Below are 26,911 nucleotides of genomic sequence, written 5' to 3' on the forward strand. Positions count from 1 at the left end.
AATGATTGGGGGTGGTATCCCAATTAATGTGGTTCTAGGATACAACTGTTTTTGGTCTCAGGGAGACCCTCTGTCCAAATTTTACATTCCAGCCCTTATTGCCTATCATTAACAAACAGGAATGGATCATTGAGCTGCAATTTGTCCTTATGTTTCCATGTCGCAGCTGTACTGTGCTGTCAAAATCTTCTCCAACATCCCCGCTGGGATGATGAAGAAGTTCCGATCAGGTGACATGTCCATTCCCTGAGCTTGTGTACATCTGTGGGTACTGTATATTGTAGAGCTAATGTTTGTCTAATTAGATCAGAAGCCACGTCCTGGGGATTATTCTGTATAATGCTCCTATCCATCTCCGAGGCAAATGGAGCCCACGTTGCCATCTCGTCATTTCTCTATTCAGTTTCTTCTTTATCTCTCTAACATGATTAGAAAAGAATGAAGAATTTATTTAAAAAGAATAGGAAAATAATTAAACTCCCTAGACAATAATAATTCAGTGCAATGGGACCTGCACTGCTTACGTCCCCTACCTGGATGCTCTCTGAAGAAGCTACTTATGCAGTTTTGTGGTGTCCTCGTGAGAGGCTTGTGAATACTGGACTGAAGGGGAGATCTGAATGGAAAGCTTTTCCCACCACCCTTTGCTTTGTATCTCAATGTAGGCGATGGGCGGGGGGGGGCGTGTCTGTTAATTACATTGATTATTGTACCCTGCCGCAACTTCGTGTAAGGACAATGTATCAAAGTTAAAGCAGTGACTCATCATTAACTATGCTGTTTGTTGTTCATAATTTATATAGTACTGGAGGTGTGTATGATACCTCATAACAAATTAAGACTACCAGTCTCACAGAAATCAGTGGGAGCTGAAGGTACTCGGCAGTTCATAGAAATGAGGCCTAAATTAGCCAAAGGAAAGTGAAGGGTGAGAAACACAAGGGCTGGATGTATGGGAAGGATGGAAGTTAGAGTGATGGATCATAAGAACATAAGAATGGCCGTACTGGGTTAGACCAAAGGTCCATCTAGCCCAGTATCCTGTCTTCCAACAGTGGCCAATGCCAGGTGCTCCAGAGGGAGTGAACCTAACAGGTAATGATCAAGCAATCTCTCTCCTGCCATCCATCTCCAAATGTGAGACACATTTTATCATACAAGCATAGAGGCTCCTTTTTAAATATAATTTTTTTGTGAATTAAGATTAGTTTAAGCCGTTGATAAATGTGCAAGGGAGAAAGTAGACAGCAGAGTCTATGTCGTGTTAGAGGGCAGGAAAGGCAGAGGTTGGCTTTGGGAGGTGGAGCAAAAGAATTAAGTATTCAGGATGGATTTGAAGGGATGTTTATTTGGAAGAGCTCCAGTGTGTTTCATGTGTTTGTTATTATGCAAAAGAGAATTATTCTGTTAAAAATGTTCTCGCTCTTCAAAGGCATTTAAGTGGTTTTGAGCTGCTATTAAGATGATTTCTGCCTTCCCTAAAATGTTGCAGTCCAGAAACTCTGTCAAGGGAAAACAACCTTTGTGGGAGGAGGGAACCGCAGGGTGCTACATACCTCAGTTGTTGCAGTAGCCTTTTAAACTCCAGAGATCTGATCTCTATTACAGCCGATCTTAACAAGTAAATTATTTGGACTCAGTCTAGTGCCATCCCGCAGAACTACCACACCAATTGCCAAAGCACAGCATGACTAGCAGTCTGAGGCAGAAGAAAAAACAGCGAGGAGTCCTTGTGGCACCTTAGAGACTAACACATGTATTTGGGCATAAGCCTTTGTGCGCTAAAAACCACTTCATCAGATGCATGGAGTGGAAAATACAGTAGGAAGATATATATACATAGTACATGAAAAGATGGGGGTTGCCTTACCAATTCTAACGAGACAATTCAATTAAAGTGGGCTATTATCAACAGGAGGAAAAATCACTTTTGTAGTGGTAATCAGGGTGGCCCATTTCAAACAGTTGATAAGAAGGTGGTGAGAGTAACAGTAGGGGGAAATTAGCATGGGGAAATTAATTTTTAGTTTTTGTAATGAACCATCCACTCCGAGTCTTTATTCAGGCCTAATTTGATGGTGTCCAGTTTGCAAACTAATTCCAGTTCTGCAGTTTCTTGTTGGAGTCTGGTTTTTGAAGTTTTTTTGTTGAAGAATTGCCACTTTTAACTCTGTTATTGAGTGTCCAGGGAGGTTGAAGTGTTCTCCTACTGGTTTTTGAATGTTATAATTCCTGATGTCAGATTTGTGTCCATTTATTCTTTTGCGTAGAGACTGTCTGGTTTGGCCTATGTACACGGCAGAGGGGCATTGTGGTGTGTAGTTGCTGGTGAATACCACACAACAAAAACGCTAACCCTACTGTTACTCTCACCTTCTTGTCAACTGTTTGAAATGGGCTACCCTGATTACCACTACAAATGTGATTTTTCCTCCTGTTGATAATATCCCACTTTAATTGAATTGTCTCGTTAGAATTGGCAAGGCAACCCCCATCTTTTCATGTACTATATATATATCTCTTCCTACTGTATTTTCCACGCCATGCATCTGATGAAGTGGCTTTTAGCCCACGAAAGCTTATGCCCAAATACATTTGTTAGTCTCTAAGGTGCCACAAGGACTCCTCGTTGTTTTTGCTGATATAGACTAACACGGCTACCACTCTGAAACCTGAGGCAGAAGTGTAGGACTAGAATAATGACTGGATAAGTGAGCTTGCAGGTCAGAGATGAGGTGCAATAGCAGAGCTGATAAATGAGGATGGTGCAGGTCTAGCCTGAGATGCATTTGTAGACCTGCTGTGGCCCAAGATTGAAATAACAGAGATAGCTGCAGTGTAGGATTGAAATACATTGGCTGAGCTGTGTAGAAGAATCTTAGAGAGCATCTGACTTTGCTCTGCCTGGTTCTAGCCAGGGCTATGAATCCTTCGCTTTTATGAGCATCAGAAATTTTGAAAGTTGAAGAAAATTACCCTGCCTACACACATGCACATGCACAAGCTCATATATATCTAATAAAGTAATGCTATTTTAATAACAAACACATATTAGACACAAACATTTGAGCAGCAGAATAGTCGTCTTTAATGTGAAAAATGCCTTTAAACACCATCTGTTATGTGATTAGACTTGAAAGACCTCCCAGCAGGCATGCACTCTCAGTGTTTTTAAAGATTCTTCCACTGTAGTATATAGATGCTGATAATATTTTGCCCTTCTATAGCACTTTCCATCCAAGAAACTCAAAGTATTTTACAAAACTTATATGAGTTTAACTTCACAAAACCCATGTTCTACAGGTGAGTCTATTCTCATCGTAGAGATGGGGAAATGGAGGCAAAGACCCGTGTTAGCTGAGAGAGTTTCCCAAAGTTACTCCATGGGTCAGGTGGGAATTTGGGAGTGAGTCTTCTGACCTCAAGTCCCATCCTTCCTCCTTTGTGCAGGGGTCCCTTCATTTACCTGTCACACTCAAGCCCAGGTTCGTGTTCACTCTTACCAAATTTAAGGGTTGTTCCTACAGATTCCTTCAAAGCTTTTTTCTTTCTTTCCTGGGATGAAAGTAGAAGCAAGTCTGAAGTGGCATCCCCTTTTGCTGGGACAATGCATAAAGAATCTGTCCATTTATGCTCGGTTCTTGTTTGATTTCATAGGCAGATGATGAGATGAGGTCTTTATTGGAGTCCATGCTCCCTAACAAAGGAGACTTGTTGGGAGACCATTACTTGTATCACATTACTAAAATGGATACAAGGGATGTCACAATAGCTTTGTCCAGAATCGTTTACTTCAAATGCTAACATAACGTGCTCTTTTAAAGAGCAACAAAAACCTTCTTCAATTTGTACATAAAGCTTGCTAATTTACAACATTCGTTTTGCTGGTTAGTTTTCTTCTTAATTGGAAATTTTAATTACTACATGTTGTGTATTAAGATGTTGAAGCTGTGACTGGCAGTTCAGAATTGCAGAAGGATCAACTGTTTCTACAGGGCAGCCACACAGCAGGGATTAGCTCGCACCCTTCTGCCTGCAGCTATCTTTTGCTTGCTGTGCCAGGTCATCAGAAACGTTCTGCTAAATAACATGCATCTTCCTGGTTGGCCCTTGTCACTTCCAAGGTGCTTGGGTCTCTCTCTCCATTTGAAATGAAACCTATAGAAATCTTCAGCTTGGAAAGACCAGGTTTCAGAACTGAATGGCAGATGGGGGGAAGTGTTGATTTCGCTCTGGATCAGCCGTCCCTTTGTCTGATTAATGCTGTTGCATTTTACTGCCAGGCAGGACAAGACTCCCTTCCTATCTTTGGAGTCAGTTGCTATACTTGCTGCAATTCCAGCGTTCAGTCCTGCCTAGCAATTTAGAAGAGAGTTGCATGGGGAGTTCTTGTTCTCTTTGATCTGCTGATGTCAGCCATCTATTACACAGTGCATAGCACATGACATGCATGTTGGGTGTGAACATCCCTTGAGGATAGATGTGCTTTTACATGTTCCTCGGGCTCTCTTTCTTCATTTGCCTTCCCTCCCACGGCTTCAATGCAGATTCACAGGAAGATAAGAACTGCCAGAGAGGATCAGATCAGTGGTCCATCTAGATCAGTATCTGGTCTCTGTCAGGGGCCAGTGTCAGATGCTTCCATGAAAGGTACCAAAAAACCCATAGTGGAAAATTATGGAATAAACCTTCTCAATGGGGAAGTTTCTGCCAAACTCCAATCAATTAAGTAAGCAATACCAATGCTAGTATGGACTCTTGGAGCACTCAGTGTTAACCTTTCATCACGTTGAAACCAGACCATTTATTCCTACCCTTTGTTTTCTGACTCTTAGCCAGTTTTTAATCCATGACATGACTATACCTCTCACCCTGTGACTACTTATTTTGTTAGCCTCTTGTGAGGGACTTGTCAAAAGCTACTTGAAAGCCCAAATTGTCAGCTGGTCCTCAGTTATCCATTATTTTGCAGCTATGCTGGAAAAATTCCAGTAGACTAGAGAGAGAGAATTTTCCTTTGCAGAAACTTTGCTGGTTTGGCACACCTCATATCGTGTTTATCTAGGTTTTCTATTATTCTGGTTTTGATTATTGCTTCAACCAGTTTACCTGGTTCACTGGCCTGTAATTCCTAGGATCACCCATAGCCCTGTTTTTAAAGATAGGCACAACGTTTGCTACCCTCCTATCTGCCAGTATGGTAACTGATTTTAATGAGAGTGCATATTTTTGTTAGCAGCTCATTCCTTTTGTCTCTTGGATATAGACCATCGAGTCTTGGTGACTTGTTGCTCTTCTGATTCTTTAATTTGGTTTGACACCTCAGTTGTTGACAGTATATTATCTTATTACCTGAAACAGTAGGGCTTGGGTAGGTATCTCGCCAACATCCTCGGTGGTGAAGACTGCTGCAACAAAATCATTTAACTTCTTCATAATTTCCTTATACTTGTTAATTGCTGCCTTTATTCCCTGGTGGTCTTGCTGATCCACCCAGCTTCCTGTTGCTGACCAATTTAAATAATTTTTTGCTATTTGTTTTTATGTTTTTAGCTACTTATTTCTCAAATTCACCTTTAGCCCTCCTAATTTCCATCTTACATTTTGCCTGACATAATTTATGCTCCTTTCTCTTGCCTTTCATAGGATTGTATTTCCATTTCTGAAGGCTACTTATTTGACTCAAATAATCCCTTGAAACTTGCTACTGGTTTCTCCCCCCCCCCCTTGCTGTCTTACTTTCATTGTTCATATAGGGGTACGCCGTGCATTCTGGGACTCTCTATGGCTTGCTTAAGTAGTCTCCATACTGAGTCAAAGGATTTTAATTTTCTCCTTTTTAGCTTTACGGTCTTTTTGATTAACTTCCTTATTTTTGTTCTTAAATTTCCCCTTTTTTAAAGTATAGTTCAGTGATAGTTTTTGGTACAGTCCTTCCCCTGAGGCTGTTCAACTTCATTATTCTCTGGTTGGTCACAATTTACTTAGTGACCCAAGTATACTTCCATCACTTATCCAAGAATGCAGCCTCTCTCTGAGTGACTAGGGAATCCGTTGGCCTTTGGAAAAGTTGAGGCGGAGAAAGGTAATGACTGGAATCTTGATGTACTCTCCAGACCCTTCTTTTCCTTGCTTTGCTTTGTAGTAACAGGAGTAATTTGAAGCAAGAGCTGTCAGGTACCTTATGTTATTGGGATTGTCACCATCCTCAGTGAATGAGGCAAGTCCAAAATCATAGAGAGAGCCTGGCACAGATATCAACACAAGTCTTCATACTCGGCATAAGGTTGTGAAAACAACACCCAATTTAAAGCCTGCTGCTTTTGAGGAACCCTGGAGAACTGGAGATTGCAGTGTTCATTTATTTGCAACAAATAGAAAATGAAGTGTGATATAGAAAATAAACCACAATTGAAAAGTGGACTGATACTTAAATGTTCATCTTGGGAATGCTCTAATGTAAATACCTCGTGGCTCCAGCCTGTAAATTCTCTGTCATATATAGGGGTTTTGGAGTGCCTTGTCATCCTGAACTCATAAAAATCAAATCCAAGTAGTAGCACCCCTTGCCATTCCAGTGGGCTGTCCCTCATACTAAGTACAACCCTAAACCCAACATCCCCAAATTCTGGGGAGACTGGAATCTGAACCCCATTCTGGACCAGAATTTCATCTCTGCTGTCTCTATTATCAAGCCTAAATCAAAACAACCCTGAAGATTTTTTTAAAATGGGGGTGAGGGGTTTACAACTTGGATCTGGATCCACATTTTACAGCTAAACTGCATGAAGGTTTGTTGATTTGGGCGGTTGCCTCCTAGGGATTTATATGATTTTGGAGCACTCAGCTACAGTGGTGACAATGGCCACATAAGTATGTAGCTAGACAGATACATTTGCAGTTCAATTCAGCTACCCTTTGCAGTCTACATACTTAAATTTCCTCCTGCGATTTCAACTAGATGTGGTATCTCCATGCAAAGCTGTGTTGCTGGGCATCATTTTCACATGAATTCTGAGCTGGGATTTGAAGTGAAGGTGAGTCTGACCCTTTTCCCTGACGTGATGCCTACAGCCCCGATTTAAATGGCTTCATTAATATTTTATAAGCAAATAATGCCCTCACCAGTACCACTCATGCCTTCCTTTTTTACTGGCACGTTATTAAGCATATAATAAATCCAACAGCTGATGCCACAAGAAGCTATTGGATTTAAGCCCATCTGAACATGTAGCTATTAAGACAGCTCCTGCCCCTTTGTGTAACAAATGGTTCTTGGTTATTATAGAGAGCTGCACAACTTCACCTTTGCATGGAGTTTTCCTCAGAGAATCCCCAGCGGAAGGTGTTTGCTGCTGCTTGAGCCCTGGGAAATGCTCTTACTCCATTAGCCCTGCTGCACTTGTTCATTTTTTTTTTTTTTTTTTTTAGTGACCCAAAAGAGCAGGAAAATGTATCTTTCCAGCCACGCAAGCAGGAATTAGCTTGACTGTACTTTACACATAAACTAACAAATGAGGGGAGAATCTGAGCAGCCCCCGGGGACCTGAATTTGTTTGCCACTGGGCCGTTCTATCTGCAGCTGGCATCGACGGAAACCTGAGTGCTCCATTAAAGCTCAGCAGCCTCTATTCGCCGGGGCGCAGGGCAAACAGAGCCAGCCTGTTCTGCAGACAGACTGACGGCCTTTATCTCCCCCCACCCGGCTCGCGATGGGAAATGATGAGACTGAAACAAAAAGCTTGAATCGAGGACTCCTGGCTCGTACCCTGCACCTGTTGTACTGGTGAGGAGTGGAGACACAAGGTTGCTTTTCAGGGGCCTAGCGGTGGGAAACTCGTTTGAGAGCAATGCATTAAGCCTGGGTCAGGGCTAACCTTTGAGTACTGATGGGGATGAGCATGCATAGCTCTTTCCCCAGCCCTGGCTGATGATCAGAAATTAGGGAACCATGAGTGTCTACATTGTAGAATCCCTGGGAATTGCTGCTCTAGTTACAAACATGGAGGACATGGGGGCAGTAACCTATGCTGCCCCCACCCCTTCAGCCATGTCCATGGATTAATTCCTTTCAAAGTCTTAAACAAAAGAAAAGGAATTAATCCTCTCCCCTCCCCCCATGCTCCCTCTTGCAGTTAAGATTGTCATTAAAATGAACAGACCTGTTCTGTCAGAAAGACAGGTAACTGTTCATTACGTTATCTGATTCTTTAACCCTGTAGCTGCCAAACAGAAAGGAACTATATATGTTTCTAGTGGGGAGCTGTTAATTATTTGAATTGCTGAATAATCCACATCCATGACTAAATTTTAGAATTGAAAGGCTTTGAGTTTATCCTTGTATATAAGTAATATTCCAGCAATTGGACAACTGCCATGTTTGTGTGTCTGTGTGTTCATTATTGCAAATCCAGGGCAAGTGGCCTTTCAAATGTCCTTCAGCCCCGAAGAGTCTAGATCCAGGAGGAGTTTGCTGGCAAATATTCAGACTATCCAAATTATAGCTGTGTTAGTTCTGATGGACCAAGGCGCATCTCTCGGTAGAATAAAATGAAGGGGCTTATGAGTTTAAAATTCAAATATCAATCTTGTCTGTGTCTCTGTTAGCGGGAGGGAGGTGGCTGGCTGGGGACCTAACAAGAATTCAGCTGCAGTTACACCTGTGTTCTGCTCACTGCTACGCTATCCCTTTGTTCCACATACCGGGTGTATAATCAATAGTTTAGCAGGTGGGGCAGCCAGTGAGTTGCCGTGTCTCGGATACCTCGAGGCCACGCTTTGTACACTGACCCAGTGATAGTATTTAATAGTCTTTTGCCACTTTCTTTGAGAGTCTGGGTCATTGCTTCTCTTTGATTGCCATCCATTAACGCAACTGTCTGGGTCATATGTGGGCTGTTTTAAAGCAACCCTAGGTTTTGGGGATATCCTTGGGACTTGTGCATAATCTCGTTTCCTCCTCAATCACAGCTGATTTACCAAGGTACTTTGTGTGTCTCCTTCCTAACCAGCCTCCTCCTGCTTCTTGGTTCCTTCAGTGGAGTTTCTAGTCACGGGGATCTCCCAATTGCAATCAGGACAGTGGTTTGTTATGTCACAAAGGCTTGTGAGTAGATCTGAGCAGCACAAATACACTGTAACTTTTTCTTTTGCACCCTACATTAGGTACCAGTCAAATGTCAGGCCTATTTCTGGTCCTCCTAAGTCGTGAATGGATCAGGACCGAGTTGTTTCAATGGCTGTTCTCTATCCACTCCTGTCCTGGTCAGCTACATGCAACAGAGGCACTTCAACTGTTGGAGCCTAAGTTTGAACTTGACAGCTTGGGGGCTGAAAAGTCTTAGTGTAGCCCCCGTGATTATGGAGCTCACTCCCACAACAGATCATGCCGACTAAATCGCTTGACCTATAGTGTGTGGCACAAGCGACATGCTTGAAGACAGTTGACACCAGTGGAATTCCCCACTAGCCCCCAATCAACTTAATAGAAGCAGGGCAGGAATGTCCTACCTTTTTGGAGGTAACTTAGATCTTTAGGATGGGTTTTCACAAGTGCTCAGCATAGCCATAGTTTTGCTTCCACTGAAGTGAATGGGAGTTTTACTTTGACTTTGATCGAACAGAATGTAGGGCAATGCTGAGCACTTTTGGGAATCCCAGCTCAAATCCATAGGGCATCTAGCTGCTAGCATTCCTAAAGAGATCTGGTATCCTTGTGTGGAGTGAACAGAAAGGGGAGCAGGCTGAGTGAGGATGATGATAAATGGTGCCCAATCCTTCCACAAACATCCGCTCCCTTTGCATGGGGATGTTTCTATTGTCCTTTAATTACAATTGCATGAGAAACAGAAAGGAGGAAGAGGAGGAAGAATCTACAAGAAATGCTAATGGATTGTAGCCTAAGCCCCAGCTTCAGTGTTCATGGCACCTTTGTCCTGGTGTTATGTTGTGTCCCAGATCTCTGAATAATCCGCAACGAGAGACTTTCAAATTGAGCAGTAGTCTGCATCTCTTCAGCAGGAGGATCTGTGGCTTTATGAATGGGTGTATGGCAAAATATAACCCAAAGCAGAAGACTTGGCAACTCCTAAATCCTGTCCTCACCTGCAGTGGGCGCTGTGCAGGCTGGGAGAGAACTTGGCACCTAAAAAGGATTCTTTGGGGACTTGTGTTTCCTTTAGTGGTTCTAGAGCAGGGATGGGCAAACTTTTTGGCCCAAGGGCCACATCTGGATATGGAAATTGTATGGCGGACCATGAATGCTCACAAAATTAGTGGTTGGGCTGTAGGAGGGGATGAGGGCTCTGGCTGGGGGTGAGGGCTCTGGGGTGGGGCCAAAAATGAGTTCAGGGTGCAGGAGGGGGCTCCGGGATGGGGCTAAGGATGAGGGGTTGGGGTGCAGGAGAGTGAACCCCTTGGTCCCAGCCCAGAGCAGAGGGCGGAAGAGTGCTCCGGGCTGGGGCAGGGGTTTGCGGCACAGGAGGGGATCATTGGTGCAGGTGAGGAGCGGCACTTACCTCAAGTAGCTCCCAGAAGCAGTAGCATGTCCCTTCTCCGCCTCCTACGTGGAGGTGCGGCCAGGTGGCTCAGCATGCTGCCCTGTCCGCAGGCGCCGCATCTGCAGCTCCCATTGGTCGTGGTTCTCAGCCAATGGAAGCTGCGGGGTGGCGCGTAGGGTGGGGGCAGCATGTGGAACCCCCTGGCTGCCCCACATGCCGCTGCTTCTGGGAGTCACAGTGCACACAGAGTGGGGCAAGCTCCTGACCCTGTTCCCCAGCGGGAGCTTGAGGGCAGGATTAAAACGTCTGAAAGGCTGGATGCAGCCCTTGGGCCATAGTTTGTCCACCCCTGTTCTAGAGTCCTGGCCAAGAATCTAAAGGAGGGGCAGGAGGAGGAGACATTACAGGTGCTTTTTGCTTGATTGACCTTAGAATGTTTGTTACTGCTTGCATCCACCTTTCTGCTTGTAACCCCCTCTCCCTGCTTTATGTGCTTGGCCCATGGCTACCACCTGGCACTGTGGCTTCAGAGTTTTCCAAGATGTCTGAGTGGCGAAGAAGTCCAGCGATGTGAACATTAGGAAGGATTTGGCAGCCCGGCAATACCCTTAAGATTCTCTGGCACGCATGCTGCATGATGCCTGACAGGTAAGTGGATCATCTCCTCCCTTTCGGCCTGAGCAGCTTCAGTTACTTTGTGTGCTTGTCATTTTCAGACTACAAGAAATTGCTTTAATTCTTCCACAGTCTCAACAGTGTCCATGTCCAAGCATCTTGGGGCTGCTTCTGAATCACTCAGTTCTGCACCTTCTGTTGTTTGTTTGAATCTGTCTGTCTCTCTCCCCTCATGATGAGGCCAGTGGATTTTGTTTCTTAAGGCATCAATAACAGAATGAGGAGGAAGCGATGTCGAACTCAGATACCTCCCCATCTCCCTTCAATCTATTTATCTTCCACTAGGGTCAGATAGTGAATGATATTAATATAAGCAGCGAGTAAAGACCTGATGTGCACAGTTCAAACATCCTGTCGTTATCTGGACATATGCACTTGATTGAAAAATAAACACCCAACACACACAAACATCTATAGTGTTTTACTGGTTAATTTCACATCCCTACAGTATATTTTTTCAAGTGCTACAGTTTATTTCTACATTCTCCCCCCAGCCATAAAACTCGGCCTATTTTGAATTCTGCTTCCGGCTGGTGGCTGGGTCTTGTTAACTGTAAACAAATTTACCTTAAACTGAGGTGGTCTGATGTTAACAAAGTGTGATCATCCAGGGTAACTATTTTTTCCTTCTCTAGCACCTCTTGCTTGAAGCATTTTGCAGACTTTACCCTTGGCAGCAGTGCCTGAGAGCAGTGAGTGTTTACCCCCATTTTACAGATGGTTTGCGCTATAAAGCCCTACATGCTTTGCATCTGCCTACGTCAAAGACACTCCCCCCTCACCCCACCCCTCTTTCTCCTTGCAGTGCTGCCACAGCTGAGCTCAGAGATGCTTAAGCTGAAGCCCCCAGTGGCACACATGAGAAGAGGTTGCTTCCAGGGCATCCTCTGGAGGCCCCTCAACTTTGGAATTCATTCCCCAAACCAGTCAGAGTCTGAGGTCCTTCAGGGTACGCTGCACAGTTCATCTCTTTTCACAGGCATTTGCAAATGTGGAATTGTGGAAGGGGGGACAGGGTTTGAACTTCGGATTGTCTTGTTTGCTGGTAGTGGGTTATGCTGATTTGTGTGGCTGCAGTTTAGTCCTGTTTCGGGGATTAATGTTGGATTTTTTTTAAGGCATGTGTGGATAGATGCCCTTTTCATCATCTGTAAAAATTCAATCGGACATAGGCTGTGGTTGCTCTGCCTTCCACTGACTCAGGAATGGGTTCCAACCATCATGCTCTCAGACTGTGGAAGAGCGAGAAGGTGGAACCGCTGGTTATTTGGGAGGTTATGATCAGACTGCCCTAAGTATTTAAATATGCACAATGGGGAACAAGTTTCCACTGGCCAGAGGTGCGGAAAGACAAGATGGCCTAGTGTATTATATCTGTTCTAGTTCTAGCATCTCTGTGACTTGCCCTCTTACATTAAGATTATGGCTTGAAGACCAGAGCATCTCAGGAAATCAGGGAAGAACAAGCAATCAGAGATGCTGAGTGAGGTGTAGCAGTGTCTCCAAAAGATGTTGGAGGTTGGAAGGTTTCATTTTAGTTTGGGCTTGATCCAAAACTCCTGAACCATCCCTGACGTTTGCAGTGGTATGCTGGGCAGGAAAGAGACAAGCGTGAAGCCCTATGTGACCTTTTTCCTACCTCCTTGAAAATAAAGCAGATATATAATGTTGGTAAGTCTGGTTGGCCACATGATGACCGCCATTGTGAAGATTGCCTTGTTTCATCTCCATGTAGTGTTTGCTGCATCATAATGCCACAATGCCCAGTCACAACACAGTCTTGTTACAGCAGAGGTGGGCAAACTTTTTGGCCCGAGGGCCACATTGGGGCTGCAAAACTGTATGGAGGGCTGGGCAGGGAAGGCTGTGCCTCCCCAAACAGCCTGGTCCCTGCCCCCATCCGACCCCTCCCACTTCCTGCCCCCTGACTGCCCCCCTCAGAACCCCAGACCCATCCAACCCCCCCACACACACACACTTCTTGTCCCCTAACTGCACCCTTCCAGGACTCCCCGCTCCCAGGACCCCACCCCCATCCAAACCCCCTGCTCCCAGTCCCGACTGCTCTGACCCCACGCCTATCCAAACCCCCCTGCTCCCCATCCCCTGACCTTATCCACACACCCCGGGACTCCCACACTTATCCAACCCCCCCATCTCCTGATTGCCCCCCATGACCCCCTGCCCCTTATCCAACCTCCCGGCCCCCTTACCATGCCACTCAGAGCAGCATGTCTGGCAGCCGCGCCGTCCAGCCGGAGCCAGACACGCTGCCATACTGCTCAGCAGGAGCGCACAACCCTGCCGTCCAGAGCGCTGCCCGCGCGGCAGCATGGCAGCGGGGGAGAGGAAATGGCAGGAGAGGGGCCAGGGGCTAGCCTCCCTGGCCAGGAGCTCACGGGCCGGGCAGGATGGTCCCGCGGGCCGTAGTTTGCCCACCTCTGTGTTACAGGATGACATGTGCTGGCCCAAATTAAACAGGCACTTCAAAGCTTCTGCAATCCTGGAGCTATCCAGATAGGTGGCAAACAACCTAACTCAGGAGACACTGAGATTAGAGCAAGTACTAAAGAGGTCAGCTTCTGGGCCTTGCATTCCCTGCTGGTGACCATTTCACAATACATTAGCAGAGGTATCCAGTAATGTGTCCAGCAGAAACTTCTATGTGCAGAGTCCAGCCCTGTCCCGGAGACACTGTTTGTTTGTTTTGTTTTTATATGGGCTGCATCATGCCTTTTGTTCATCCATAGCCTTGACTCCTTGCACTCTGGGTGCACTAGACTCTTTTCAGAAGCCCTAGATTTATCACTCTTGGATCAGCTGTTTGCTCTGGTTTTTATATAAAACCTTTTCAAAGGGCCTTTGGAACTGTCTGTGTTATTTTTGGCTTGGGTTCCCAGTGACACTCCTTGCAGAATTAAAACTTCTAATTAAACAGCAAAAGCCACATTGCTGCAAAGTTAAGGTGGATAATTTAATTGTGAACAAAGCAGAGAATTCAGATTAAAGGATTCCCATCACAATCTTAGCTCTGCCTCTTAAGACACCTGCATTACATCAAGGACTTTCCTTACAATATCTAGAATATTTTAATTTTTAAAAACTCAACCAAACATCCCTGCCAAACACTTGGATGGTGAACAACTTTAGACAACCATTCTAATAAAAAAAATACTCTTACTGTTTAAACAGAAGACATGGAAGGGGTTTAGATACAGGGGAAAAGAAGAAATATGGGCAGTGAGGAAAAGGTAATAATAGAAAATAGATGCAATGAAAGCAGACTAGGGTTATATTCCTCACTCTCAGCTCCTGATCAACTGCATGAACTTTCTCTCCTTGTGGCTGTCTCCTCATCCTTCCCTTTTGAAATGTGCTTTGAGATCATCTGTTAAAAGGCCACACCCTATAGAAGTAGGATGTGTGTATATGTGAATTCCTGTGAGGTCCCAGCTGCCCTTTCTGTGCTTGTAGGAGAATGTGTCCAGTCTGCCTGTATCCCTCTGGGGTTCCAGCCAGGCGCTCTCTGCCTCTTTGGGGCCTGCCTGGCACTGCCTGAATCCCTGTAAGCTCTCTTAGCTTCTCGGTGCCTTTGGGGGAATTATGGGGATGTGTGCCAGGCCCTGCCAGAATCCCCATGAGGTCGCCACCATGTATTTTGTGCCTTTAGGGTTTCTTTGCGTGTGTGTGTCTGGCGCTGCCTGAATTCCTGTGAGGTCCCAGCCAAGCTGTCTGCAAAGCAGCTTCTGAGAAGAAGGGGGGGGGAGGGAGAGAAAAGCAGATGATTGGCAGTAGCCCTTTAGATTTCTGTTGTTAATGCACCAGTAATAAGATAAGGCTTATCTTTAAATGTTCGTGGAATCGAGACTTTGATGGAAACAGGCTTTTGGGTTAATATATTTTTGATAGATAAAGCAGAATAAAATGAGAGGCCGGGGGAGCCTACAGTATCTGGGGAGAGACACATTTTTCTTTTTAAATCTCTCTCCTCGCATGTGGCACGCAGGTGGTTTATATATGTACTGTATATACATTGTGTGTTTGTAAACAGGCACACAATGTGCGTAGCCTGTGTCAGAGGCAACCGGTTGAAATGAAATCTGCTGTTGTCTGCCAGTTGGGATGAAAAATCTAACCCTTTCTCCCTCCAGTTCTGCTCAAATCCAGTCATTGTCGTGGCGGGTAAATGTGAACAAAGGTTGCAGTGCAGCATGGATTCCCACCCCCCCTGCCCTGACTGGAGATGAGTTGTGTGCCAGCTGCTGGAGGAGTTTGGGCAGTAAAGTCCTGCTGTTCGTTTAGTCTAGAGGGGAGTTTTGGACGTCACTTTACCGACTGCGTTTCTGCTTGAGCCCATCGCGTGATCTGTTTTGCATATTTGCACATTTGGACGAAATTATCTCACTACTGTGCGTAGTACAGTATCCGTGCAGACCAAGCCAAGCGCTGAGCTCCGGCACCATTTTCCTGGGTCACTGATGGTTTTCTGGTTGTTTTTAAGAAGTACCTCTAAATTACAATTGTCACATCTTACTCCCCCTTGATTCTCCTCTCATCCCCCTCAAGCCCCAGGCATATTTCCCCCACGTTATTCTCCCTGCCTGTGAGCTTCTGCCATCTAAGTTACACAGCATGTCATGACAGGGAGGTGGGGGAAGCCTTGTAATTCTGCATTGCTGATCGAGGGCATAGCACAGAAGGGGACATTTGTCTAATACTGCAACACAGACCCAAGATTGGGTATGGAGCCTTCCAGGCTGTAAGGTGGGGAGGCAAATATAACACTGTAGGTCAGGTCTGTGCTGTGGAGAAAAGCATAGGGAGGGAAGGGGAAAGCTGTGAGGCTTCTGTAATGTTGCAAGGCAGGCATGGGGTGAAGGAGGAAAAAATACCTTAGCACAGCAAGGGAGCTAATGCAGTGCTGCAGTAGAGCCTGACCTAGGGAGCACAGAGCAGGGAAGCTCCTATAGGGGCAGCAAATCTCGCCAACGGCTGGAGATGAGTCACTACATGGGGAGGGCTCTGAGTTACTACAGTGAGTTCTTTCCCAGGTCCCTGGGTCGTGCTAACATGCTCAGGATCTAACTAATCACCATATTTGGGGCTGGGAAGGAATTTCCCCCCAGGTCAGATTGGCAGAGTCCTGGGGGGAAGAGGGGGTTGTCTTCTTCCGCAGCATGGGGAAGGGTCACTTGCTGGTCTGAACTAGAGTAAATGGTGCAGTCTGTAACTTGAAGTCTTTAAATCAAGATTTGAGGACTTCAGTAACTCAGACAGAGGCTCTGGGTCTAGTCCAGGAGTGGGTGGGTTCTGTGGCCTGTGACGTGCAAGAGGTCAGACTAGATGATGGTGATGGTCCCTTCTGGCCTGAACATCTCTGAGCAGGACAGAGCTGAGGTGATAAGGAGTAAGTGCTGCAGAAGAGGTCTCATCCAACCCTATAACTCTCGTCGTCTTTCATTTTGCCTTCCAACATCCACCACCACCAAATATTACTTCCTTTAACCTTCTGTTTCAACCTTGGCATGATGTTTTCCTTTTTCTAGTGAAACTGCATGACTGTTTTGTTTCAGGAGGGAAGGACTGAGACCCAGGTTTCCCAAAAAACTCATAAACTCATTTAGGACAGCCATGTCCGTCACAAAGAAGGATGAAGCCTAGAAAAGCAGGTTGTCACCCATCTAAGCATTAATCAGGACCCCAACTGAATAGTTTTGCAAACTAGACCAGATCAGGACTATTGCGACCAGAAATGCCATCTCTTGCAGACATCCAGCTATTTCCCCTTCAGTTGCAACCCTGTGACTCCTATAGTCAGATACATCTGCAGTATCCTTATCTGACATTATATAAAACACCTGTATAAATTGGTGCTAGGGTGCCAGTTTGTTAATGTCATGTTGGTTACAGTTGCCTGGAAAGGGCTATGAGTGGTGTCAACCTTGAAGTCAAGTTCCTGATTCTTTGAGGATATACGTGTTTTGTGACAGGATACACAAAAGGATTCTGTAACCCAGAAAGTCTTTTCTTTTCTTTACCACTTTGACAGTTATTCCCCATTTTGTAATTACCCATTGGATTTGTCCTTCCTAAGTGAAGTACTTTGCACTTGTCTTTATTGAATTTCATCTGGTTGAATTCAGACCAATTCTCCAATTTGTCAAGGACATTTTGAATTTTAAACCTGTCCTCCAAAGAGCTCGCAACCCCTCCCAACTTGTATGTATCTGTTGTTTGTATTTATTTGATGAATCTTTTGTTGAAGCTCAGGCTCCGTGTGTTGACTTCTTGAGTTTTGAATATTCTTAGTTGTGATTAGTCAGAAAAGTCACAGTGGGTCCTTTCTGTTCCTACACTAGATGAGTGTGGAAGCACTTGAGTGTGCAAATTACAAATCCAGTTCTTGCAATTACTTGCTACTCTGAAACGTGCTTTCCTTGAACACTTTCACCAGTGAGTCTCGGTCACTGGAAAGTTTGCAGAAAGTGAACTCAAAGAAGCTGAAACAAAATACATTTAAAAATCTGAATGTGTTTGGTGAGAAGTTGTGTAATTCAGACTTCTGTATTTAATTAATATAAAATAGCTTTTGAGATTTCTTCAGACAGTTATCTAGCTGCAATTATTTACTAATTAATTACCAATGAATGATTAAGGACTCATTTACTAAAATTTAGCAGCTATCATGGACACACTTCTAACACTCCAGGGATTTATTGTGCAGTAACTGGATTGTTCAATTACTTTCTTATGTGAGACCTTTAATCTGTGACCTAAGAATGCTGCTGTGCAACCAGAATACCCCGGTAAGAGGATTCCCCTGGTTGCCTGAAACACTTCACCTTGGTAACAGATGTTTAGCCTGGTGGGAAAAGGTTAAGTGGGTTCTGCTGACTCTCTGGAGTCTGAGGTTTATTATCTCACCCAAGTACAAGGGCTCTCTACGGAGAGAGGATCTAAGTTGTGGGCTGAGCAGTCCTGAAGGATGAACCCTAGTTACCTTATTGTTGTTTTCTTTCTTAAATTAAACCAAACCCCAGGAAGAGGGCAAGATTGGACTTTGCATGCTGTTATGGGTTTTGTGTGTAGAGCAGCTTGGTTTGTACCCCACTCCCCAAACCAGTTCTGCCCAATCTGTAATAACATTAGCTTTTACATAGCTAGGGCAGTTCTTCCCAGTCTGTCTCTTTCTCCTGACTAATGCTGTTCAAATTACTTGCTACAAATAATATCTGTCATGAACTGAGCCTTTTTCTATTGGTGATTATTTTGCAAATTGACCTTGACTTCTGCATGTGGATTTGTTCTTCATTAGTATTTGCTTGGTGGTTTTGTTGAATCACTTTGAGTCTATGGGGCTGTCTGTGGATTGTTCAGTCCTTTGGTTCATTGTCTCCTTGATCACCAAAGTCATTTGGTACATTTTTACTCACCACTTGGTGAATGAGGACAGGATTTTCAGGAGTCATTAGTGATTTTGGGTGCCCAACATAAAGGGATCTAAGAAAGGGCTGAGTGCCCTCTTTCTGAAAATCAGGCCTTTTTAAGGTGTTTTCAGATGAGCATCCAAACTCATTCATTGTTTTTGACACTCTTGGCCTGAGCCTTTTAAACAGGGAAATGATAAACACTCATGTCCATGCACAGAAGATCTTGTATGCATGTAAATCTGGATTTTCCTGGAAAGAGCAGCCATTCCCTAAACATTTGCTTCAACAAAAGCCCATTCATGCCAACGATAGTGAATAACAAGGGGCATAAACCTGGTTGACTAGAGCAGCAGTTTGGAGTTCGAAGGGATGTTCTCTCAAGCACTGTCTAGCGGCATTTGCTTAGGTCTGCTCCTGACAAAGGGTTCGGGCCTCCGCTTTCCAGGGGTGAACACTTCCCCTGCTCTCTCCCCCTACAGGTGATGCTGCGCAATGTTTTCCCTGCGGGCGGACAGCATATGGGGGTAGGGTCGAGGAGTCAGTTGAAGTTCTCACCCCTTGCACTGCCATTACTGCTGAGACACGTAGTGGGGAGAGATCTGATGGTGTTCAATGGAGCACGTGCTCTCTCTCTCTCTCTCTCTCTCTCTCTCTCTGTAGTTTCCTTATTTATAGGCCTGGAGCTTCAATTCCTTTTCCACCAGCCCCTCACGCTAAGCAGAGCTGGATTAAAAAAAAAAAAAGAGAGAGAGAGAGAGAGAGAAAGTGAGCAACTGCAGCAGAAAAGTGATTAAAAAGAATAATTAGCATTTGCCCCCGATAAATGAGCAAAGCCATTAATTAGACTGATTTACTCCTGGCTTTTTTCTCTCTCCCTTTCCTCTCTGTTCCTCCCCCCCCCTTTATCAAATGGCAGCGCCGTGACTGCCCCTTTGGTACATTTTCATCAGCTTTTCACCGGCTGTCAGAGCTAACCCTCTCCCTTCCCGAAACCCAAGCAGCCTCCTGTAGCTAATGGATATGGAATGCAGCCAGAGCTGATAGCTGCTAGATCTCCGCTTGCTTACAGGTGTTTCCATCCTTAGTTGCATATTATCTGCCAGTGGGTCCCCTTCCTTGTCCCCCTCCTCTTCATCTCTTTTCTCTCTGTTTTTTCCCTTCTTTGCAGCATTTCAGAAATAATTACATTTTTTTAATTGCTGACAGTTTTTTTTTTTTTTTTTTTTTAATTTATTTTCTATGCAACACGATGTCCTGGCGATCAAATCAAAAAAAAATTTTTTTTTTTTTGGCACAGTGACAAGCGGCGATGCTGCTGTCGCCTGTTTGAATGTAATTACTGGGATGAAAGGGAGAATTTTAATTAAGACAATTTCCCCCCCACACCTTCTTCCCTCCCCCTTTTTCAAATCAAGAGCCGTGGGCTGTTTTTTATTGAGAAATGTTAGCAGCATCAGGCGGTTGTATCTAAGGTATCTCATATCACAAGCATGTCCTGACCCTCTCCCCAACCCAGAGTTGGCTGGAGGCAAAGATCTATGCAGAGAGAGAAAATATGACTTAGGCCTGGTCTACACTAGGCGTTTATGTCGAAGTTAGCGCCGTTACATCGAATTAACCCTGCACCCGTCCACACCGCGAAGGTATTTAGTTCGACATAGAGGTCTCTTTAATTCGACTTCTGTACTCCTCCCCGACGAGGGGAGTAGCGCTAAATTCGACATGGCCATGTCGAATTAGGCTAGGTGTGGATGGAAATCGACGCTAATAGCTCCAGGAGCTATCCCACAGTGCACCACTCTGTTGACGCTCTGGACAGCAGTAAGAGCTCTGAACTGCCACACAGGAAAAGCCCCGGGAAAATTTGAATTTGAATTCCTTTTCCTGTCTGGCCAGTTTGAATCTCATTTCCTGTCTGGACATCGTGGCGAGCTCAGCAGCACTGGCAACAATGCAGAGCTCTCCAGCACTGATGGCAGTGCAATCTCAGAATAGAAAGAGGGCCCCAGCATGGACTGATCGGGAAGTCTTGGATCTCATCGCTGTGTGGGGCGATGAGTCCGTGCTTTCCGAGCTGCGATCCAAAAGACGGAATGCAAAGATCTATGAGAAGATCTCTAAAGACATGGCAGAGAGAGGATACAGCCGGGATGTAACGCAGTGCCGCGTGAAAATCAAGGAGCTGAGGCAAGGCTACCAGAAGACCAAAGAGGCAAACGGACGCTCCGGATCCCATCCCCAGACATCCCGTTTCTACGAGGCACTGCATTCCATCCTCGGTGCGGCCGCCACCACTACCCCACCACTGACTGTGGACTCTGAGGATGGGATAGTGTCCACGGCCGGATCCTCGGACATGTTAGCGGACGGGGAAGATGAGGAAGGAGATGAGGAGGACGAGGCAGTCGACAGCGCTCACAACGCTGATTTCCCCGACAGCCAGGATCTCTTCATCACCCTTACAGAGATCCCCTACCAACCCTCCCCAGCCGTTACCCCGGACACAGAATCTGGTGAAGGATCATCCAGTAAGTGTTGTAAACATCTAAACATTTATTTGTAACAGAACATGATTATTAACAATTTAAAAAATGGGTTTCTCATGATTAGTTTGATTAACTTAACGGTTCAGTCATGGGCAGTGCAACTATTTGAAAAAAATCTAGAAATGTACGGTTTTGCATGATTGTCCTGCCCAAGCCGCTCTACTGTTTAGTCCCTGCTACTGCAGCTACAGTAAGATGCGGTCTATATGTCCGGGGATGGAGCAGAAATCCTCCTGGGACATCTCAAGGAAGCTCTCCTGCAGGTAATTTGAAATCCGCTGCATTAGGTTCTTGGGGAGAGCGGCCTTATTGGGTCCTCCGTAGTAGGACACGTTGCCGCGCCACGAGACTAGCAAGTACTCCGGAATCATTGCTTGGCACAGCATGGCGGCATACGGCCCTGGTCTTTGAAGGCTTTCCCGGAGCATTCTCTGTCTGTCGCTCTCAGAGATCCTCATGAGGGTGATGTCGCTCATGATGACCTGCTTTGAATGAGGTAGGGGAATGTTAGTGTTGGGACTGCTTTACCGTTCCTTTACAGAACTGTAACCGCTGGTTTGCAGCCACGCGGTGGAGGCGGGAGAGGGTCAGCCGAAAGGGATCATTCCCGGGGACAGCCGCGAGGGTGTGGGACAGGAGCAGACTTCCTGCTTGCCGGATTGCTGGCAGCAGGGACCGACATTGATTTCAATGTGAAATGAGGCCATTGCTAATATTAAAGTTTTAAGCTGCCACGAATCTACGGCTTACCATGTCTGCGTGCAAGAGCAATTCCGTTGTCCTGACAGGGTTCTCAAAAGTGCTCTGCAAAACCCCAGACACTGAATGCGAAGGCCGAGAATTCGACCTTGTGCTGAGTGCGCATGTGATAGGTGCTGTGCATGGTCCTGTTCACAGAGAAAGACTATGTTCTTTGTTCACAACTACATTTATGTTTCTGAGGAATTCACTCCCTTTTTCCCATTCCCACAGCCCCATCTGCGACTGTCTCACAACCTAGCCTGTCATCACACTCCCAGAGGCTAGGGAGGATTAGGCATAAGAAGAAGAGGACACGGGAGGACATGTTCTCAGAGCTTATAGCCTGCTCCCGAGCCCAGGCAGCACAGCAGACCCAGTGGCGGGAGAACTTGTCCCAAATGCACCAAGCCAACATGGATCGGGAGGAGAGGTGGCGTCAGGAAGACCAGCAGGCGACTCAAACCCTGCTTGGACTACTGAGGGAGCAAACGGACACGCTCCGGCGCCTTGTGGATGTTCTGCAGGAACGGAGGCAGGAGGACAGAGCCCCGCTGCAGTCCATCTCTAACCGCCCTCCCCCGCCACCAAGTCCCATACTCCCTTCACCCAAAGTGCACAGAAGGAGAGGCGGCAGAGTCCCTGCTAACTCTCACTCCACCCCTGCAGAGAGCTCGAGCAGCAGAAGGCTCTCATTCCCCAAAGTTTGACAAGTTCTTTCCTTCCCGCCTGACACAAGCCCCCGTCCAAGTTTCACTTCCCAGTCCCATGTGTAGTTGATAATAAAAAATATGTTTCTGTTAACTACTGTTTCCATCATGTTCTTTTGGAGGGGGGGGGGGAAAGGGGGTTGGTAATTGGACAGGACAGTCACCTTTGGCAGGGTACATAGTCGGGGGCAGGCACAGCAGCAGGGCACATACATAGTGCAGTGATGCAGTGACTACTTACCCTGGTTAGTCTGGGAGGTTCTTTTCATGTTATGTGGTGGGGGGTGGGTTGCTCTGTGACTTTGTGTCAGGGGAGGGCAGTTAGAGATCTTAAGCGGCGGTCCTTAGGCAGGATCACAGAGCCACACAGCAGGGGATCTGTAACCGTCCCCCCCCTGCCACAAACTCACATAGACCCCCCATACACACAGTCCGTATCAGGAGGGGTGACAGGCTCCGTTAAAAGAACCATCCCACCGCAGCGGAGCCTGTCAGTCCTTGAGTTGAGAAGCTGCATTCGCGCGACTACACTACACCCGCTCCGCACCACAGTCTGCGTCCCAGTTTTAAAAAATTCCCGCGAAAACAGTATTAAAGAAAACGGTGTGCTTTAACAAAGTAGAACTATTTTTATTTTGAAACGTGTGTTGGAAGTGGGGTGAAGGCTTCTCTGTACACAAAATTAGAAAGTCACAGGTTACCCTGCTCACTCAGGAACTTTGCTTTCAAAGCCTCCCGGATGCACAGCGCTTCCCGCTGGTCTCTTCTAATCGCCCGGCTGTCTGGCTGTGAGTAATCAGCAGCCAGGCTAATTTCCTCAACCTCCCACCCCGCCATAAAGGTCTCCCCCTTGCTCTCACAGAGATTGTGGAGCATACAGCAAGCTGCTATAACAATGGGGATATTGGTTTCGCTGAGATCACAGCGAGTCAGCAAGCTTCTCCATCTCCCCTTGAGACGTCCAAAAGCACACTCCACCACCATTCTGCACTTGCTCAGCCGGTAGTTGAAGAGTTCTTTTTCAGTGTCCAGGGCACCTGTATAGGGCTTCATGAGCCAGGGCATTAGCGGGTAGGCTGGGTCCCCGAGGATGACTATAGGCATCTCCACATCCCCAACAGTTATTTTGTGGTCCGGGAAGTAAATACCTTGCTGCAGCCGTCTAAACAGACCAGAGTTCCTGAAAACACGAGCGTCATGAACCTTGCCCGGCCATCCGACATTGATGTTGGTAAAACGTCCCCTGTGGTCCACCAGTGCTTGCAGCACCATGGAAAAGTAGCCCTTTCTGTTAATGTACTGGCTGGCCTGGTGGTCCGGTGCCAGGATAGGGATGTGAGTTCCATCTATGGCCCCACCGCAGTTTGGGAATCCCATCGCTGCGAAGCCATCTATGATCGCCTCCAAGTTTCCCAGGGTCACTACCTTTGGCAGCAGTACATCAACGATTGCCTTGGCTACTTGCATCACAACAACCCCCACGGTAGATTTGCCCACCCCAAACTGGCTCGCGACTGACCGGTAGCTGTCAGGCGTTGCAAGCTTCCAGAGGGCTATGGCCACTCGCTTCTGGACAGTCAGGGCTGCTCGCATCCGGGTGTCATTGCGCTTCAGGGCAGGGGACAGCAACTCACAAAGTTCAAGGAAAGTTCCCTTCCGCATGCGGAAGTTTCGCAGCCACTGTGATTCATCCCAGACCTGCAGCACTATGCGGTCCCACCACTCAGTGCTTGTTTCCCGTGCCCAGAATCGCCGTTTCACAGCATCAACATGACCCATTGCCACCGTGATGTCCTCGGCGCTGGGTCCCCTGCTTTCTGAGAGGTCTGTGCTACTCTCAGACTTCAGGCCATCACCGCGTTGACGTAGCCTCCTCGCCTGACTTTTCTGCATCTGCCTCAGGGCAACCTGTATGATAAGCTGCGAGGCGTTGAGAGCGGCCACAACTGCAGCGATGGTTGCAGCGGGCTCCATGCTCACAGTGCTGTGGCGTCCGCGCTGTCAATGACTGGAAAAGTGCGCGAAATGATTTCCCGCCGGCGCTTTCAGGGAGGGAGGGAGGGCGGGAGTGATGGACGGATGACGACAGTTACCCAAAAGCACCCTGGCCCCTTTTTTTTTTACCCAGAAGGCATTTGCGGCTCCACCCAGAATTCCAATGGGCGGCGGGGACTCCGGGAACTGTGGGATAGCTGCCCTCAGTGCACCGCTTCCAATGTCGACGCTTTCCCCGTTAGTGTGGACTCACAAAGTCGAATTACTGTCCTTAGTGTGGACACACACGTTCGACTTTGCAATATCGATTCCAAATATTCGATTTAAGTAAAATCGAACTACTCTCGTAGTGTAGACAAGGCCTTAGATAGTCCCAAATGAGGGCTGGGCAGTATACAGGTGTATATGAGGATGACGTCCATGCTCCAATTTAAGCGGTGCAAATGTGAGCGCTGGCGTATATCGAGACCCTTTCATTATTAATTATCATATATATTACTGTAATGCTCAGAGGCCACATTCTTCTAGCAATTAGGGCATTTAAAGCAGAGACACGCCCAAACCACAGTCCAGAATCCACTGAAACATTGGGAACTCTAGATATGAACTTCACAGTTCAGGCCCGTCTCTAGTTTTAAGCAGGGTGGGGGGTGTGAATTAAGTGTGTATATGCGAGGTGGGGAGAGTCTGGCCCAAGGGGAAAGGGAGGGAGGTCCAAACTAAGGGAAGCATGAAGCTGAAAGCAGGGGAAGGGGTAGGGAGAAGCTCAGGAAGGAGTAAGAGATAGAAACTGAAGCCAGGAAGCTCAGAGGTAGCTGTGACGATGGAGGAATTTTGTTGTATTTAAACTGCGTAATTTTTGACCCTCAAACAAATAAAAAAGTAATGGGCCAAGGTTCAGGTGAAGCTCTGGGGTGGGAGGCGGGTTGGTCAGAGTTTTGGGGTGAAGACTGGGGGCTTGGTTTGGGGGTGAAGATCTGAGGGATTCAGTTCAGGGTTCTGAGGGGCAGTTAACTGAACTGTTTTGATCATCAGATCCAGGTCAGTTGTGATTTTTATCCCAAGGGGTTTGTAGGCCAAGGAATATTTTAACTAGCACTCATAGTGTTTAGGCTTGTAAGGCTATAATTTTGTGGTCCTCCTTAGCTGCCGTCTCACAGAGCAGATACCAAAGTCCTAATACCTTCAGCAATAACCATTGCTCTGGAGTGTAACTCGCTGCTCTGTAGACCCGCTGATGCAAAAATAGCGAGTTGGGAAAAGGCAGTGAATAAACATTCTCCCATACCTGGGGTGGAGGGGACCTCCACAGTCCAGCTGAGTATTGCCCATTCCCTTCTCTCACTTACCTTGCACTTTGCAGTTGAGGGTGGGGGTCCCCTCTGGACTGTGCAGGTCTGCTAACAGCGTGAAGGGGACCAGTGCAGGGTTATCTAAGCTGCCCCTTATTTCCAGAGGTTGGACATGCTGCCAGCCTCCCCAGTACCCTTTTCTCCTGCTAACTCAGAAGCAAGTGACAGTTACTTCTGAGGATCAGAATTGGGTCTCCACCAAGGCAGTTCTGGTGGTGGCCACCTAGTGAGAAAATTGATTCTGGGCTGTTGTTGGCACGTGGCTCTTGGTTCATGGGACTGGTTAGATTAGACCCATCCAGCTGCCGTGCTTCTCCCAACGAACACATTGTCATGCAAATAACCAATTAGCCAAAGAGAAACCTTGTGTAAGCGGGGGAATGGTCCCGCTATTGTGGGAAACTTTCCTGGCTTCTGCACTACCCCAGTGAAATGAGCTAGTGAAAGGATCTGAGTCCTCGCTCCCACTTCCTTTACCCAGAGACCTCCCTGCCCTCGAGGACTCCCCTTGCTCTCTCCTGTCTGGCAGAGTCCTCGTAACCCCGACAAGGCTGGGCCCAGGATTTCTGGGGGGCTCGACCCCCAACCCTGCTGTGGTTATCTCGGACAGGGGTTAGGATGTCCCCACTCCAGGGTGCTCTCTCTGCACTGGGCACCTCCCTGACCCACTGATCATTTCATACAATTTAAAAGCAAATACAAGTTGTTTAATTAACAATTAATTTAAAAAAAGAATAAGGAAAAATGGGAAAGGTTAAAGGAAAACACATCACCCCGCTCTGTGGCAGGGAACATCACAAACAGTGTTTCTGGACATCAGGGCACTTCACAGTTTGTTCCTTGTAGGTCCCAGGTCTCCTCCTCAGGCCCTGGCTATGCTGCGGGTTGAACACCTGCAATGGTGGTGGCCACATACCTTTGGGCTTTGCCCCGTCAGTTTAAGGTCCCCCTCCCAGTCTGGCCAGC

The 26,911-nt window shown here is 46.6% G+C and overlaps 1 long non-coding RNA gene across 1 annotated transcript in view; it reads left to right on the forward strand.

The window, feature by feature from the left end:
- Positions 1-10,663: 10,663 nt before the first annotated feature.
- The window catches only part of LOC117881088, a 39,171-nt gene continuing 22,923 nt past the window's right edge, over positions 10,664-26,911 (forward strand). Inside the window, exon 1 of the long non-coding RNA XR_004646682.1 lies at positions 10,664-11,147. This is a non-coding gene — a long non-coding RNA (uncharacterized LOC117881088). The remainder of the gene's footprint in view (positions 11,148-26,911) is intronic.

This window comes from Trachemys scripta, chromosome 7, assembly GCF_013100865.1.
Source record: "Trachemys scripta elegans isolate TJP31775 chromosome 7, CAS_Tse_1.0, whole genome shotgun sequence".
In the NCBI taxonomy this organism is placed as follows: domain Eukaryota; kingdom Metazoa; phylum Chordata; order Testudines; family Emydidae; genus Trachemys; species Trachemys scripta.